The sequence below is a fragment of the Falco punctatus genome (genome assembly GCF_963210335.1).
Source record: "Falco punctatus genome assembly, chromosome: 3".
Taxonomy (NCBI): Eukaryota; Metazoa; Chordata; class Aves; order Falconiformes; family Falconidae; genus Falco; species Falco punctatus.
The window spans coordinates 30,672,477-30,691,196 of record NC_137582.1 but is presented as its reverse complement, the minus strand read 5'-3'; the positions used below and the strand labels follow the sequence as shown (position 1 = coordinate 30,691,196).

At 43.7% G+C, this 18,720-nt stretch overlaps 1 protein-coding gene across 1 annotated transcript in view; it reads right to left on the bottom strand.

The window, feature by feature from the left end:
* GDF6 (growth differentiation factor 6) overlaps positions 1–18,720 on the bottom strand; it is a 151,762-nt gene that overhangs the window by 22,465 nt on the left and 110,577 nt on the right. Inside the window, exon 3 of the transcript XR_013926684.1 lies at positions 1–18,720. This exon is cut by the window's left edge and continues 22,465 nt beyond it; it is cut by the window's right edge and continues 52,642 nt beyond it. The gene's annotated coding sequence lies outside the window, so the exon portion shown is untranslated.

The following is an 18,720-nucleotide window of genomic DNA, read 5'->3' as shown; positions in this document are numbered from 1 at the left end:
GACTTGTTCTTATGTTACTTGTGTGGCAGGATAGCGTGTACTGCTGCTATCCTGCAGTAAATAGGTTTTTGACAGGTAGACTGCAAGCTATGCCTGTGAATGTGTGGTATCATGTATCTGCTCAGCGCCGCAGCTGACACCCACCGTGAGAAAGGGATCAAACCCTCTGCATTCAGGTGAGCTGAGGTGTCCCCTTCCCTTTTAAACTGGAAAACAGATCAGGTACCAGCACAGACCTACATCAAAAATTACCTCTTCCAGCTTTCAATCACATCATGATGTACCACTTCGGCATCTGATGGAGCCAGAGCTCAGGCACTCCCCTGCCTCCATCTTAGCTCTGAGCTATCCGTCATCATGAGTGCTCAGGGATTTTTATGGAATAGCTGAATATCATGTCAGAAGGGTGATGGAGAAGGGAAAGTGCTAAACCGAACGTGATGGACTGGCAGTCATCACAAAGGATTAATGTTGTAGTCAGAGTCCAACTCAGCTGGCCTCACATGAGGCACCAATTGTTGCAGCACAAACCAACCAGCCGGCTACAACAAGGCTTTTACCATCAGTCAGATTCTACTATCCATGCTGTTTCTCCTTCCTCCAGAGGTCAGACCACACTGCTGCTGCTCCTCCATCCAACCCCCTCTCCTACAATCCTCAGTGCTATTTAACTACTTAGTGGAACGAGCTACAGCTGCACATCATCCATGTCAATCAACCCACTGCCTTAATTCCTCTACAGATTACGGTCTCTAAAAGCAAGTTGTGTCTCATTATTAAAGCGGTTGTGTTGAGTGGGGACATGGTTTTCAGTAGAGTCAAAGTCTGAAAACTACTCTTGCAACATTTGAAATGGAAAAAGCCACCTTGTATAGGTCTCTTGGTCTTCCTTGTCCTCCAGTTCCCGTGGCTGTATACATTCATAGTGCCTGTCTCACAGCCAGCCCCGCACAGACCCATGGCAATGCTTAGGACCAACGCTGAATCACAAAGGAGGTGCTGAGCACTGCAGAAGCCTGGCTGCCAACCTGCAGGAGATTGACTTGCTGTTCTGGTATCTCTGGTGCTGCAAACCCTGTGAAAATACACATCAGAGGAGGAAAGGCAAAAGCAACAGATCAAAATTCAGTACAAGACAGTTGCTGGTGGTCCCTGTGGTCTCTGCCGATGTGAGGCTGAAAATGGCTTTTAGCAGGGGTTTTATTTTCTTAATGCTAGGAGGGCTACAGCTGAAAGCCACTACATTTAATATTAACATTGAGGCTAGAGGCTCCATATTGTAGTGATTAGTAGCAGGAACTTCAGAGACGGTAGCGTGCAAGCCAGAGGGAACATGCAGATTGGGTGTAAGGAGACTGCAAGAATCACAGGTCAGCTCTAAGTAATGGAATTTGGTTTTTTAAAATGCATTTCCTTTCTGGTTAGTTTCTGAAATACAAACAAAATCTCACAGGATTTAGGCTTTCTCCTTCCTTGGGTTTTGGCTCACGAAAGTCTTTTGCCTTCCTTGACTGGTCTAAATTGGATTATATACAATACATAATCCAAAGTGGGAAGCAATGTCAACCACATTGATGCTTTGGTTTTGCTTGTTTAAAAATTACATTTCCATTCTCAGGGTTCAGTTTACAGTCTTCTGTCATGCAAGTTTCCCCTTGTCTCCAGGGAACTATGTCTAAGTGAAGATGACACTTGAGAAACCTTGTAGGACTGGGCCTCTAGTTGCTTAGGTTTCTTGAGGAAAGTGGGCAAAATCCTAACTATTTAGCAGAAAAATATTTTTTTTCTCTTGTAAAAGAAAAATAGGCCAAAATAAACGTGCCAGTGTAAGTAAATTTTAGTGCTGATTTTTTATGCCAGAGCCAAACCCCAAGGAATTTGTGCAGAGAAAAGGGAAACAGAAAACATACAGACACAGGACCAGACTCAGATATCCTTCCTCACTCTATGAGTTCATACTTTGAATTAAAATTGCTGTTATGGAATATTTTTTATGAGGCAGGCAACAATGGTAAGAGGAATAGGCATGGTACCATACCTATAAATTTTCCTAGAAATAGATTCAGATGTCAGTTTTTGAAATTGTAATAATGGATGGTACATATAATACAGACTCAGCTGAGACTTTTTGGGGTAGTGGAGATTGCCATTGCTCCATCTATACTAACAGCATATTTTTTCAGTGGTTTGAGGCCTCATGCAAGAAGGGAAAATGTGTATTTTCCACTAAATTAGAGAGAAATGGGCTTGATGGATGGACTGTTAAATGGATAAGGAATTGGCTGGATGGACTCTTTCAAAGGGTTACAGTCAACAGCTTAATGTCCAAATGGAGACTGGCTACAAACAGTGTCCCTCAAGGGTCCATACTGGGACCAATACTATTTAATATCTTCATCAGTGACATAGACATTGGGATTGAGTGCACCTCAGAAAATTTGCAGATGACACCAAGCTGAGCTGTGTGGTAGACATGCCTGAGGGACAGGATGCCATCCAGAGGGACTTGGACAAGCTCGAGAAGTGGGCTTATCTGAACCTCATAAAGTTCAACAAGGCCAAGTGCAAGGTCCTACACCTGGGCTGAGACAAACCCCAGTATCAGTACAGGCTGGGGGATGAAGGGATTGACAGCAGCCCTGCAGCAAAGGACTTGGGGCTACTGGTGGATGAGAAACTACATGAGCTGGTAACGTGTGCTCACAGCCCAGAAAGCCAGGTATATCCTGGGCTGCATCAAAAGAAGTGTGGTCAGTAGGTCAAGGGAGGTGATTCTGCCCCTCTACTCAGCTCTGGTGAGCCCCCACCTGGAGTCCTTCGTCCAGCTCTGGAGACCTCAGCACAGGAAAGACAGGAACCTGTTGAATTGGATCCAGAGGAGGGCCACAAAAATGGTCAGAGGTGTGGAACACCTCGCCTGTGAAGAAATGCTGAGAGAGTTGGGGTTATTCATCCTGGAGAAGAGATGGCTCCAGGAAGACCTTTTTGCAGCCTTTCAATATATAAAGAGGATTTATAAGAAAGGCTAAGAATACTTTTTATTAAGGCCTGTAGTGACAGGACAAGGGATAATGATTTTAAACTGAAGGAGGGTAGATTTAGGTTGGTTATAAGACATTTTTTTAGAAATGAGCATGGTAAGACACTGGAACAAGTTGCCCAGAGATATTGTGGATGTCCCATCGTTGGAAGAGTTCAAGGTCAGGGTGGATGGGGCTCTGAGCAACCTGATCTAGTTGGAGATGCTCCTGCCTACTATTCTGTGAGTCTGTGAATCTATGATTCCACATTTCAGTGCAGAGATGAGCCAAAATCGCTCAGCTGCTGTGTAGCTCTAGAGATGCCTGAAGTTCATACATGCCTGACTTGGAAAACCTCAGGTTCTGTAGATGCCAAAACTTCCATCCCTATGAGTGCCCAGGGCTGCCCCTGTTTGCCAGATCTGAGCGTACCATATGTAAATACCACCCTCAGGTACCTGGGATGGTTCAAGCTACTTGACCTCCACTTCCATCAGAGGAAAAGGAACAGCAACTCTGTGAGATACCAGCCTGGTGAGCAGGAAACCTGCTTGGGCTGTGGAAAAGCCATGGTGAATAAGATCGAGGCATGTCCAAGAGGCATGGGAGCTGGAGGAGGACATGCATGCCTGAGCCTCAGGACCATGTCCTCAGATCCATTGAAGACATAATGGAGCAAGAGAAGAAACGTGACTTTGTGGCAGTGCTCTACTGCTTAGGGCATTTTCTGCAAAAATGAAGCAAAAGCATGTTACAAACCATGCGAAAGACTGTTTATGTGAAACAAAACGAGGGCTGTGTGCCTTGGTAGTGGTGCAGCATGACCCACCTCCCCACGCACTGACAGGAGGAAGGGACTCCTGCCAGCTCTGAAACAGAGGTTGTAACACCTTCCTGCAGGAGACTCAGGACGGCAGCTAACTCCTGGACAGCCACATGAAAGGGGCCAGATTTGTAACACACCTCTACCCTTCGTGTTTCCTCTTGGCCAACTCCTGGCAGCTATTTGCTGAGCAAGTAGATTTTAAAGCTGTTCCCCAAGCAGTGATCCTGGATCATACTGTGCAGCAGCCAGCTGTACGCAGAGCCTAGAGGTGTAAGAGGGACTGCACCTGGTGATGTGAGTCAAGGGCATGAACCATCCTGTTGTAAAAAGAAGTCAGCAGCGGTATGAGTTGAACCTCCACAAATCGATGGAGTCTTTAAACATCTGATCCTCCAAACTCATCAACGCTGCCAGTTAAGGCATTAGGCTTAATAAGACTGGTCATTAGACTTAATGTTAACAGTGCTGTAGGTTTTTTTACTTGAACAAATTACATGCTTCAAAATCACTGTGCTTGAATTGAAGATGTTAGTGATCTGGTGAACAACTAACTCTGTTACCACACCTGATCTCTCAAGATATAAGTTTAAACAGATGTAAGCTTCCTTTTCAAATGCTTTGCCTAAAGTTATAAATGGCCTCAACCATACTGTGCTTACCCCATTATCAGCTGCAGGGATTCTGTTTTGACACGTAACCACCATAGGCTGCATATGCTCATGTCAAATAATCCCTGCGGGCATTGCTGGGAGGTTAGTCACTCTCATGGATAATTGTTTTATAAACCCAAATGCCAAGTGTTGGTCTTGGATTTTTCTAACAAATTCAGAAAATCACAAATCTTTGTCAAATTATGGTTTGTACTAAATCTGAAGTGGTTTAATCAAGATGCCTTCATGGATTCAGCCACAAGCCACTTCAGGCCCCAGTTCTGGAGCTGGAGCTGTGGTTGTGGTCAGCAGGAGCTGGAGTCCCATTGGTATCAATTAAGCTGAAGTTGCTGCAGGCAGGCATGTGCTCAGAGAAAGTGGGAGAGGAGAAAACCGGCTGAGCAGAGCTTTGTTGCTCTCAGGGATTCCCCATCTACCTCAAGTGGCGCAGCAAGCAACCAGAAATACCCCCTCCCTCCCCTATATCAAAAGGAAGTCAGGTGGACAATCTTCTTCAAGGTGATGTACACAGCTAATTCAAAAAGTGACTTGGTAAAACTGGCTGTGGCAAAGATTCAGTGAGGACTGTCATGTGTGGAAAAGCTCAACAAATGCCTTTTGGTGACGAGGCTTGGAGCTGCGCATTGTCACCCCAACTCCTGAAAATGCAATACCCCATGCAAAAGCCCTCCTGGCTTCAGAGGAGGTGGTATTTTCCACAAATGTCTAAGCTCTGAAATGGGGTGGTAGAAGAATCTTTGCACAGAGGAAAAGCATAGCATCAGAGTGACAGAAAAAGGGTGAATCACCAAAGCCTGCACACCAGAAAACCAAGCAAAACAAACTTCTTTTTTTTTTCTTTTTTTTTTTAAATCAGACCAGTTCCATAACTGTTTGAGTTATATGCCTTGGCAAGGCTGCAACAGTGTTTACTCATGAGTATGTGGTTCCTGAGTTCAGCTGCAGCCTTCCAGCTGAGGATATATCCCGTGGCCAGCCGCATAACTGTGCTGGTGCCGAGGATGTAGGGACCCACATCCCTGGTTACTGGAGGAGGTGAGTCAGCCAGAGCTGCTGCAGCCAACTGTGCGAGGGCTCACCGAGGCGAGGGGCTGTACCGAGCCCAGGCTTATCCAGAAACAGAAATGCTGGAGACTAGTTCTCGTCTTCCACTTGTGAATTACCCCTGGACTTCACCATCCCAATAAGGCCTCCGAGAGCTGTGCTAGATGTCTTGGGACACTGCCATATGGAGATTTTGGTACAAGGTTCCCATGAACAAGAAGGCTTTTGGTGATAGTTAAAAATTACCTATTACCACTAAAGGCCAGATGTGTTGGTAAAGATGAGGGCAACAGGAAGGGACCTGAAACTACTGTTTGAGCTTTCTTCATGCACTATAGTGGAAAAAGAAGACACAAAGGCAATAGATCCCCCTCCGAGGCCATTTTAACACCGCCCACTGTGAGCATGGCTAGCATCTCTTTGCTAGTTTACTGAGAACTCACTGCAAGTGCCCTTCTAAATTTCCCAGTTTTGTTAATGTTTACTGAGTTGCCACAGTGCTCTCCATGACTTATACAGCTGTCGTCTTACACTCTGCTGGCTTTTCAAGGTTTTTGTGATCTTTCTCCACTCTTAATACAGCAGTGACATATTGTATGCAAATGACAGTGCCATGTGTTCTGTGTATCCTCAGTGTGTACAACCCAGCTAACAGATGTTTTTAAACCACAGGATACAATGTATATTCAGTTCATGCAAAAGAACCCTGCAATCATTCCTTGTTTTGATTCAGAAGTTGCTAGTGTTTGGATTGTGTAATTGCTGTTTTGGAAAGATCTCCCAACTACTAAATAGCTGGTATTACTGTGGGCAAGTAGGAAATGCCTAGATTACCTTCTTAGAATAGATGGCTAACAGTGACAGCATTAAAATAAAGTGAGGTCAATGGCACTGTAGACCAAGTATCTTGCAGTACACTTGATCAACTCTTAGTGTAAGTAACCCATATTTGCATCGCACTTCCAAAATAATGACTAAGGAATTTTTACCCTGCAGTTATTCAAGACATAAGAAGACAAGAAAGGCAAAGAGAACCTCCATGGAAAGCTAAAGAAAGGAATATAGCCTATGAGAAAGGAAAAGCAATTGCTGAATCAAGCAGAGACATCACTAGTTTCAAAGAAAGAAGAGGAAAAGTTACAGAAGGTGTCTGTAATGGAGTGCTTGTGACCATTTTGGACTTACAGATGCTGTGAGCTTGAAGAAGCTGACTCTGCATGACCACTGAGGCACACCACCAGTCCCTGCTCCCAAACATCTGTCCAGTGGATGCTGAAGTTCTGGCAGAGGACACTCCATACATCTGCTTTGTTCCATATAGGTGTGTGTATATCCCACACAGAGTGGAATATGCCTGTCAGAGGATAGATTTTCTGTCTGGGTTGCTGACTGCTGAACTGCCTTGCACCCCCCTGTTATCCCTTTGCTGACACCATCATGATTCATTAGTTTAGGATCCCTGAAAGTTAGCAGAAGGGGGCATCCCTGCATGAAGTATCCTGATTCATCCTGTAGAAGACCTATTGACTGTACATGTGGTTTGAGCATTAACTTAAGTGTTTAAGTTAATAACAGGCACAGGTTTGCTGTCAGAAAGAAAAGAGGTCTCAGTCCTCCCTTGAGCCTCTTAATCAGCTATCACAGGCTGGAGCATCCCCACCGGGTCTGTGCCAGCCACACACAAGTGTCTCTGTTGTGGTGTGTTGCTAAAGCAGGGGCTGGGCTCCAGCTGTTGGTTGGGGATTGGAGAAAGAGGAGGACCTGCACCCACCCCATAATGTAGAACTTGCATGTGAGCAGGCGGGGCTTCAGCCCCTCCACCTGTGTCATGGCTGCATGGCACAAGAAAGAATTCCTTAGGAAAAGGTGTACGCAATAGTGTACTGGAGGTTACCTGGTATGTATGAGCGCAGGGCAGATCAACAATTCAGCAGCAACTTTAATTCTAGTGTTTCCTAACTTTCAGATTCCTGACATTCCAGTGTTGATAGTGTTGTTCTAAACTATCTTACCTGCAGTACAGATACAGAGAAGATGCAGCTTTTATTCATATGGATGTGTAGTGTTCCAGAAAGAATACAAATTTCAGAGCAGTCAAATTGAACAGAGGAAACGTCAGGGGTTAATTTGATGGAAGAATGAGTCTCAGGGCAGCATGAATTCTGGCCTGGCTGAATTAATAGCCCATTTTGCCTTGGGTTGCTTTAACTTGGCAACTTAATCTATAAGAGTTTGCTATCCTATAAACATTTGTTCATCATTGTCTTTGAAAATGCATTTCTTCACTTCTAATTGGATTCAGTTTTATTGCTGTAAGAAAAAAACGCAACACTTAGCACCAGTCAAACAGAATTCATTTTCCAGTAACTCAGAGCACTCTCTTTGAAGGTGAGCTTGCTTTGCCAAATCTTTGAAGTCTGCCATATGTACCAATCCCGCTGCCAAATGCGGTGATGTGATTACAGACACACAGCTTTGGCAAATTTTCACTAAGACTTTGTCTTGATCAGAGATGTCTAAAGCTTGCCAGAAGCATGTAGAAACACGTAGACTGCTAATGGGTTGAGCTCCTAATAGGTGGACTGGGAATTATTTGAGAATACTATTTCCAAAGGAAGAAAAAGGATTCTTTTCATTCAGCCTTAAAATAGAAGAAGGCAACCCTGACAGAGCATGCTGATCCATCATATCTGGATTCTCACATCTTCTTCTTAAAGCTGGTTCTTCACCATCCTCCTGTTCCCGGTTAGTGTGGGGATGTTCCCAGGAAGCAGTTGTGACAGTGATGGTGTCAGGAAGAACTGCTTGCTAAATTCCCTCTTCATCTATATGGAAAAGCCCAAGTCCCCCGTGGATGTAACAGCTCAGATATTGGCTGTGAAAACATCATCTCTGGGTTTGGCTGGTTTTGAGATAGAATTTGCTAATTAACCAAAATTTACCTGAATAAAATCCAGTTGGTCAGTTGTCTTGAAGCTGTTCCAGAGAAAAGCATAAGCGGACTGTCCCAGGACTGAGGACCCCTGATGAAAAAGAAGCCCTCCCTAGCCCTGGCCAGGTTTCCCCAGCTGAGCCATCCTGTCTCTGAGCTTCAGTGCCAAGAGGTCCTGGTGTCTGCTGGTAAAATCCTGCCCATGCCAGGCCATAAATAGATGACACTTGAGTTTGGGGGATATCAGGCTGAACACAGTGGCTGCAGTCTGCCCTGCCTCAGTGTCCCTAATCGCAAATGAGACTGACGACACTTCTCAGGAGATAGGTGTGCTCGGGGTCCTCCCTGCTGGTATGACCTGCTGAGATATTTACACATGTGGTTAATTCTTTCACACCAAATCACACTTTAATACCAATGTCAAAGAAAAAAAAGAAAAAAAAAAACAAAAACATGTTAACTAGTACTTCAATTAATCTGTGAAAGGGACTACATTTTGTTATTACTGCGCAGATGCCACATGTAAAAGGAAGAAAACTGCTAGACTTCATGCACAAGGCAAGTGGTTAATTTTGGCCTTGTATTTCTAGTGGCATCTCCTGTCCAGCACAAATATTTCCCTTCTCAGGCTGGCTTATCCACCTCCTCTCTTAATTCCCTCAGGAAGAACAGCACAACTTTCTGCTGCAAGGTTTGCACCTCTCCTTGGCAGCCAAACCGGAGTAGAAGAAGATGTTTCTTCTGCCAATCTCCCCTCCTGCCTGGCAGGAAAATGAGGATGGATCCTGCCACCCGAGAGGCCCTGCAAGTGCAAGCACCAGCCCTGAGCAGGAAGTCACCCAAAGTGGCCAGCACACGTGCCAGATGGATGAGGCACAGCTTGAGTCACGGGCCTCGAGCTGAGGATTATTGCTCCAAAATGGGCATATGTCAGCAGTGCTCAAGAAACCCAAGCTCCATTCTGACCTGCTTACCTTGGAGCTGAGAGTCCTGATGTGCTGGATTATGGGAATTGCTCCTTACGGCTGCTGGAGCCTGGCAGGAATGAAAACGCAGCAGGAATTGCAGGTGCCTGTGCGGAGCCGGGCCAGCTCTCAGCAGCCCTGCAGAGCCGTCAGCGACAGCAAGGGCTGGCTGCATAGCCACTAATGCAATGTATCTTGGGGTGTCTCTCTCCAGATCCTAAGAGGATAAAGGAAAGGCAGGTGACCCAGTCTGGACACAGGAAAATACTACTTTTACTGTGTTGTCTCCTTGTTTATTTCCAGCTAATGGCCATTTTTTTTTTTTTTTTTTTTTTTGTATTTTCTCTAGTGCTGCAGTTTAAAAAGCTTGGACAGTTCTTGGGCCAAGTATGAGAAGTTAGGGCTGTTTCAGTCTTAGGAGGTGATCTCCGGCAGCATAGTCCTGGGCTTGCCCTCGTTCTCATTTGCTGGACATCTGAATTCAGGGTGAGGTTCCTACTAAAGTCTTCTATGGGGGTGCAATTCATTTCTTTGATTTCTGCCTGAAGTCTTATTCTGTGTGTCTGTATCCTTTTAAGGAGAGATTGCTAAAAAGGGGGTTTGCTGCAAAACCCAGCCCAGACAGCTTCTAGTTGGTGAGGTCCACGTGAACAGTGCTTCTGGCACAGGCGTCAGTCCCTTGTGTTGACTCCCAGGGAACCACTGGGAGATACCACCCAGGCCGTGAAGACCTTGCAGGGAATGCAAGGAGTTTTTTTCTTAGGCTATCTCAACTGAGCGACAAATGCAGCTCTTGACCAAGCAGAGTCCAGTTGTGGGACCTGGCCAGCTGTGCCACTGCTCCATTCTGCCCGTGTTCTGCAACCTGACACTGGGGCACATCCAGGTTTCAGACTGATACTGGGGTGGGTCAGGGCCCCGACTGAGCTGGTCCACCAGCTCAGACATGGCCTAACTTATCTTGGGGAACGGAAGTCAGGTGTGACACAAACGGTTTTTGAGGCTAAGCATCATTGCTAAGGAGAAGGTTTACATCTAAAGCTACAACAAGGTGTTTGATTAGTGTTAATGGCTGAAAGCTGACACTCCCTGTTGCTCACTCTGTGTTTCTGGGAGCACAAGTATACACAGGAGGCACGACCCTGCGTCCTGTCAGCTCTCCAGTCCACCAAGACGTTGAAGGATTTTCACTGGCTTGATACTCACCCATTGCCACCCACCTGTGTCAGCAGCCCCCAAGCAACTCTGCACGTGAGCTCCTCCCCAGGCTCAGGTTTACCAATAAAACCACCTATGCCGAGCACTTCATCTGCCATAAGGCTGCAAGAAAAGGCAGCACCAGAAAAAGAAACTAAATTGTTATCTTTCTGCTCTTCTGTTTCTCCTTTTAGATGATTTTTAGGACTTTTTACAATTTCAAGGAAATAAGACTGAGTCAAAAAACTAGATTCTGCTCTTGCCAGCTAACTTGTCTTTTCTCTTAGAATTGTCCTTTCAAAAGCCATCTGAATTACTCTCAAGCCAGGAGTTTTCCCAGGCATACTTTAGAGCTAAAAGGACAAAGAACAGTCCTTCCATTGCAAGCCTTATTTAGTCATTTACATGTGAGTTTTTGAATTGTTTTCCTTTCTTTTGCTATAGCATTAGTAAGAAATAGTTCACAGTGCTCATTATGGTGAAAGCAGACTGGTAATATTTTGACACAGAATCCAAGACCATTTTTAACCATCTGACACTGTTTTAACCATCCAACACTTGACTGTTCAAAACATGCAGCAGGATCCAGCATTGTGCAGCAATGAACTCTGAAGTTTTGGGTCAGATTGGGACAATTCGTCAAAGCAGATTATTTCGGTACCAGTTTTTCATATCAGACGGGGAGGGAAGACAGAAGAGGAAGATGAGAAAGCAGAGACTGTGATCCAACCTAGGTTAGCTTGCCCCAGTCCATCCTGTTTCCCAAAACACCGTCTGGACAGTGGGAGGTAGCTGAAGACCTCTGTGCTTCAAGCGTTAGTCCTGCCCTGTTCCTTCCTGACTGACTCCTGTCAGGACAGCAGGTCCTGGAAGGCTAGGAGCATTAGAGGCAATCTTCGTCAGGGTGTCTGGGACATTTCTGGCCTACCTAATCTTTGCAAAGGTGCAAGAGGGCAGAGCAGAACCTGTGCTCCCGCAGCACTATTGTAACTCACCCTCCATTCCAGACTGGTATTTGGCTGTGGGGCCCATAAAACCCAATACCTTTAATCTGAAAATGAGGCAGAGGCATTAAGCTGACACCTGAACAGCAACAAAACACAAACTGGTTCCCAGCAAACATTTCCAAATTAATTTTCAGTCAGCTGAGCCTCAAAAAATGCTGTGTTTGTCTTTCTGTACATTCAGTCATTTAAAATATTATAATAGGAGACACTTTTGGATTACAGCTCCTTTTGGAAGCAAATCAAACCTCTTTGCTATTTAAAAATAAATGCTGAATTGTTTCAAAGACATTAATAATATTATGTCCAGTGGAGATGTGCTACACTTTTTGAGATGCCTAGTTTGTACTGACAACAGTTCAAATATATTTATGTTGTCCCATCAAAAACTCTATAGTTTCGACTTTCAAGAGGATGTTTTTTAAACATCTTGGGTAAATGGAGAATTTGACTTTCTGCCCGGGACACCCTGAGAGCTGCTTCTTACAAAAAAAGGGGAGAAAAAAAGCAACTAATAGGATAATAAATCCCAAAATTTTTCTCTAAACAAGAGTTGTTTTAGTTAAACTAGCATTCACTTCATTTATAATAGCACCCTACGTTTCTTTGGGATATTGTATTTAATAAAAAAACTCTGGACTCATCCATCATTATACACACTTTACTGATTTCATTTCAAACATTGCTGACTAAAACTTCCATTTATCAAGCCTGTTTGCCTAGAAGTTGCAGGCTAATTTATTTTCACTTTGAAAGATTTGGTATCGTTGCGTTGCAGTGAACACAGTGTTTGTCAGATTCACACTGTGGCGATCGAGCCCTGGTGAAATCAGTGTGCCCATCCACCACATGTGAACACAAATTGCCATATCTTAGGAGCCACGAAAAGTCATGGAGGGAGCCTGAGTGGCCACTGGGTTGGAGGACGGATGATGCTTTGCACCGTACCATGCTGCAGCAGCTGCGGGCAGAGGCAGAGTATGGCTCTCAGGGGAGACAAGAATGCACAGGGAGAGACCAGAGAGTCTCAAATCTGGCATAAAAGGGTTGTAAGGAAGAAAACCAAGAACAGGTAAGTATTTGTAAGGATTATAGTACATTTTGAACCTTGCCAGTCCCATGCAAAAAGAAATTCTAAATACAACATTATAAGCCAGACTTGGCTAACCAGACCAACAAAGAGTAGGATGTTTTCCTGAGCTCAGAGATCTCTTGGACTAGCCTGAAAGATGTTTTACTTCTCCCATATGCAAATGTCGAATCATCCTTCACTGTTATCTGTACAACACGGTTTCTACAGCAGCAGACAAGATAAACTCCAGTGAGAAAACACATGAAAGGAAGAAGTTTCAGAAAACTTCCTCCAGGTTTGTTCCATCAAAAGCAGGACACAGGCCATAAAGAAATCCCTGCTTTTGGCAGCCCAGCAAGGGGAGCCTTGTGTTCCCTCCTCCCCACCATTCTGAGAAGAGAGCAAATGATGAGCAAAACCACAGCTATATCGGGATGGATGTAAGAGCAGGAACAGGGAGAGGCTGTATTGTTGCAACAAAGTAAGGGGTTAGCTGGTATACTGAAGGGGGTGTGATGTACGTGTTCAGCCCTTACCAATCCACTCAGCAGCATCTGGCTGGGTAGCCTTTGCAAGTCATCTACTGCAGGCTGAAAAACTTCAGTAATTTCATTGGACCCAGCACTGTAAAGAAAGGCTTTAATTGCATAAAGCCAGCATTAACTGAGTTATAACTCTGCCTCACCTCAAAATTATTACTTCTCATAGGTTTTTCCACACACACATTTGAATTAGGTTGACCGAACCATTTCAAACATCTTCTGAAAAGCAGAGGATGGTTACATATGAGAGGAAACCAGCGCAGCATTAATCAGGCTCTGCAGCTCTGCTTTGCCATTGGATTGCTGCATGTGATGGGGAGGAGGGGGGCTGCCAGAAAACTTTGTTAAAAAGTCATTCTTATCAACACCATCAGCCATTTATCAGGTTTCTGGTGTACCATATTCATCCAGAAGCTTGGTGTTCTTTTATTTTCTTTCATAAATTTCCAATCTGACAATTAGTTTATTGACTAACTCCTTGAACTGCTGGAAGTTTGCTTTCCTAAAATGCAGAGTCCTGACTTTACTCTTCACCTGACCCACATCCCTCAGGACTGCGAACTCCACTAGTGCATGATCACTGCAGCCCAGGCTGCCTCCAGTCTTGATGTCACCCATTAGCTCACTTGCATTGATGACCAACAGGTCCAGTATCACATTCCCTCTGGTAGGACTGTTTATTACCTGGCTTAAGAAGTTATCCTTAATGCACTCCAGGAGTCTCAGGCTGCTTTTCCAGCAGATGTTGGGGCTGTTCAAGTTCCCCAGCAGAAGGAGGGCCTATGAGTGTGGTGTTTCTTGTAGCTGGAGTAAGAAAGTTTCATCAATAGGCTCCTCTTGATCAGGAGGCCTGTAGTAGACACCAGCCACAAGGTTCCCTTTGTTGCTTCGGTCTCTAGTTCTTACCCTTCTTACCCATAAACTTTCAACCTGTTTGTAGCTATTCTTCAGATACCTCTTCACACTCTATCCATTTCTTAATGTAGAGGGCAACTCCTCCAACTCTCCTTCCTTGCCTGTCCCTTCTGAACACCAGTAGCCATCAATAGCCACACTTCAGTCATGGGATTCATTCCATAAAGTTTCAATAATGGCAGCTAGGTTGTAGCTTTCTAGTAGCATGGTGACCTCCAACACCTGTTTGCTGCCCGAGCTGCATGCATTGGTGTAAAGGCACCTCAGCTGGGCTGTTGGCCGTGTCACTGCAAGAGGAGCGATGTGGAGGAAGGTCAGTCTCCTTGCTCCAGTGCTTTGGGGTTTTAGGCACTTCTCCACAGCTCATGGATGCTTTCTGATGTAGGGAGGGAACAGGCAGACAAACAGGCCAACAAATGTCTGTCTTCAGAGGATGTTACCCAATACAGTTATTTTTCCCTCCTAAAATTTTTGCTAGAAAGTTTCACCCATGGAGGAAGAAAAGCACACAGCAAGTAGTGGATTTGAACAATCCAGTAGTTTCTTACACAGGTTGTTATGCAGCCTCTGATTAGCAGATTCTCATAGACACACACAGAGGACTGCAATCAGTGAGTACAGGGGGAAAAAAGCCAACAACAACTCTATTCCAAGGAAAAGAGTCTTTCCCCTTCTCAGTCAGCAGCTGGGATATGCACAGAATTGTGAAGCCCTATGCACAGGAGTAAGTATTAAGTATTACTTACTGTATTAAGCAGTATTAAGCACTTGGGGTTATGCTAAGTATCCATATCAGTGTGTAATCTTCCATTTTTTTCAAATTGCACTAATTTTGTGGCCTTGTGGCAGTGAGATGTAAAGATTAAAGATGCACAGAATTAAAAAGAAATTATTTTCCTGGCTTGGCTTTCAATATAATATAACAACAACTATATGTTTAATTTTTTGGCAACTTTCCTGGAGAACCTCTTTCTGTTTTGCTCAGTGACAAAAATAGACAAACAAGGGTACATGACTTACCTTTTTTTCTTTTCTCCCATCATCATTTACCCTTCTAGCAGGTGCCATTTTACTCTCTCTTTTTAATAACCAAATAGCCACAAACCTTTAAAATCTCTCTTTTCCTTCTGTTTCCATTACTCCTTTGGACTATGTCAGCCACCTGGCAGAAGAAGAAGTGACCAGAAGTGAATGTGAAATCCTACATTTTTGGTTTAGTTACGTTCTAATACTTCAGCATTATTTTTCATTACTTTCCTTCTGGGTCCTAATATTTTGTTTTCACTCCACACCTCTGCTGTCTGCTAAACTGAAGTGTTCATTGAGCTGTCCACAATGGTGCTAGGATATTTTGGGGGGGGGAGTAGTAGCTCTTGGTTTAGGATATTGTCATGGGTCTGAAAGGTTTAAGGTATTTGCCTCTAGCATGTGTTTGTATGTTATTCTGCCTCTGGCTGCCTTGAGTTTCATCTCCTAGTGAATTGACAGATTCTGTGGGTTCTCCCCAAATACCAGCCAACCTATATAAAACAACTGTAAGTTGCCAAGTTTGTCCTGTCACCTTTCTCCTTTTTCCAGGGCATTAATCAATCTGATGATAAATTGTATCAGCCCAGTTTAGCAAAGAGGTTAAATATATGCTTGTTTGTTCTGTTCAGAGGGATGCTTGAGTGCATGTCTGGCTCTGGGCCAATTCATACAGTGGGACTGAAGAATGTGCTTAAAGTTAAGCATATGCTTAATTGTTCTGCTGAACAGAAGTGGGGTGGGCCTTAATAGCACAGACACTTTTCGTGGTCCATCTTCCCACCATGTCAAAAACTTGATTCTTCTCTTTGTTTCATTGTTTCATATACATTTCCATAACAGTATCTTCATATTATTAGCAAGATTTCTAAATTTCCATAACAGTTTGTATGGCAAGTTTTCAACAATCTTCTCAAAAGAGATCTCCTCTAATCTTTACTTATTTCTAATCTTTATTTTGTCACTGAGAGCAGAGAAATACAGAGAATTCAGAGGTGAGCACAAGTGAAGCTGCAAGAAACAAACCTGAAAAATTGACAACAAGGAAGTTTGTTATTCAAACCACTCATATTTTAACTTTTTTTTTTAAGAACGTTTTTAGTTTCAGTTTTTAGTGAATGAATTTTAAAATTGATATTGGGATTTAAACTCCAAAAAGCAATGTAATTTTTTTAGAGAATTCTGAGCACACCAAGGCGTCCCCAGCTCTGCCAGAGCAGACTCAGCTGATACCCTGCAGCCCTTTCTAAGGTAAACTAACAAAGGAGATAGGAAAATGACCTCTTCAAGAGGGCTTTTTCTATGTATCTTTAGATTTTGCAAAGCCCCACAATAGCCTAACTCCAATTTCCATTTAATCCTTTGCCAACCAACGTACTTATTATTGAGAAGCTAACTGGTTTTTATCACCTCTCCCCAGCATATCTGTGAGATTGGAGAGTCATTATTTCTTAAAAGACACTAGTGTAAAGGCAGTGCTGTTGAGCTCCTTCTCTCAAGAGTGCCTGACTCTGTGGTTCCTATGCACACAAACACTCCTAGTTACGCTGGTGACAGCAGGCTCATCAGTGCCTGAGGTCAATAGCTCATGCAAGTCTTCTCTGCTAGATCAGTTTTGTCTGGTTTTCACCACCCTGTGATAGAATGACAGCAATGAAAGAAAATGGTTGCATACGCATGCTTACACCAGCCTTTCAGTCAAGCCTGGGAAGACTCTAGCTGGAGCCGTTTATTGTGCGTGTGACTTGGGCGTTTACATGGTCGTGACTGCAAAGCAGAAATGGTGATATTTTAGATATGGATTTTGTATGGGGGAGTTCCTCCCAAAAGCCAAAGAGTTGTATCAAGGGGAGCTGCTCAGAAAAGAGAGATTTCTACATCTGGCAATATTGAATTTCATATCTGTAAAGCAAAAATGATATTATGCACATAACAAAACATAAACACGTTGTAAAATGCATTCAGCCCAGATTCCAAACACATTGAACACTGCGTGATTTAATGACGGATAAACTCAGAAAAATATCCCAGTGGGGGGAACTGCAGACTCCAAAATGACAGCTGCTATCATTCCAAAACAAGTAATTGTTTAGAAATTAATATTTTTCATGATAAATTATTGAATTACATGAAAATCAGATGACTGCCTGCTGCCAAATTTGTTTTCAGTTTCACAAGACAGAATGGAATGCGCTGCAGACGGTGAGTGAAATCAAAAGCTGCTGGTCTTTTCCCACAAAGGGCTGATATTTTCCCCTTAGAAATTCCCAGTATCTCATAAACCTGCAAAATAGTGGTCCTGGGAAATGGTTATCTAGCTAGATATCCAAAATATTTTAGATATATAGGATTTCAGGGAATCTCTGCCTAATCTGAGCCAGTTGTAGTGTAAGTTGCTATTTCATATTCATCTTGCGTTGATTTCTAGTTCAAACCCACAGAGCCCCAGTATCTGTGAGAACCACTAGCTCTTGCAGTGGCTCGGCATAATTTTAACCATTGATTTTCTCCTTTTTTATTCTCTCTTCTTTGCATTTGAATCATTTGAAAGTACACTTTTTCTTTCTTTGTTTTGGTTTTGTCCAAGTTGGTAAGTCCTTGCCTTCCCCTGTGTTTTGAACAGAGGTGAAAATGACCTAAAGTGACAGTTTCAGCTGAATCACACCTTGACGTCTTTGCTGGAATAAAGCTTCCAACACAGCTAGACTGAGTTTTCTGGGAGCAAGATGGTCAAGACCACAGGGTCCAGCTGATCTTTAACAGCATTTTCAGTCTGCAAAGTCTCCAAGTTCTCAGGCATCTTGTCCATGCATAGTTAACACTGGTGGCACAAGCTTTCTGATGGGAGCAAAATGCCATGTGTAACCTATCTTGTCCCAGAAAGCCACTGGGGCAGCTGAGCCAAGTCCCATAATTGCAGCCTTGGCATCAGATCTGAATTTTTAAAGGCAGCACAATGGTATCACATTTCTTTACACAGCCTCACGTAGCTCCCTGACTGATGCAGCATCTGGTTCTTCATTGCATCCTGCTGTCAGGTAAGCCAAGTGACAATAAAGCCATGAGCATGTCCTTGTTTTCCCCCCGCTGTATTTGCCAACAGTCAAAATCACCATGGTTGCTACTGCAGACAGCATGATGAACAATAGAAAACCAGGTCAGGTAGTAATGGGAAATTAATGTAATATCCACAAGCTTACTACCAAGAGATCAAAAATCCCCATCTCTGACATCTAACTGGCATTCACAGAAGAAAAATCAAATGCACTGGAGGCTTTCAAATGTGCATGAGCGTGGTTGCGGATTCCTCCTAGCTTTAATGACCAAAAGCTGAGGTCTTTTAGCCACTTCTCTCCCCCTCCTTTTTCCCTTTTTACTTCTTTTTTCCCCATTTTTTTTCTACATTAAATTGCACGGAAGATCACTTTCTAGAGCATGGTCATGCCATAAGTGAATTCTGATGTTATTATGTCAGACCCTGGTGATACAAATCTTTTCACAATTCA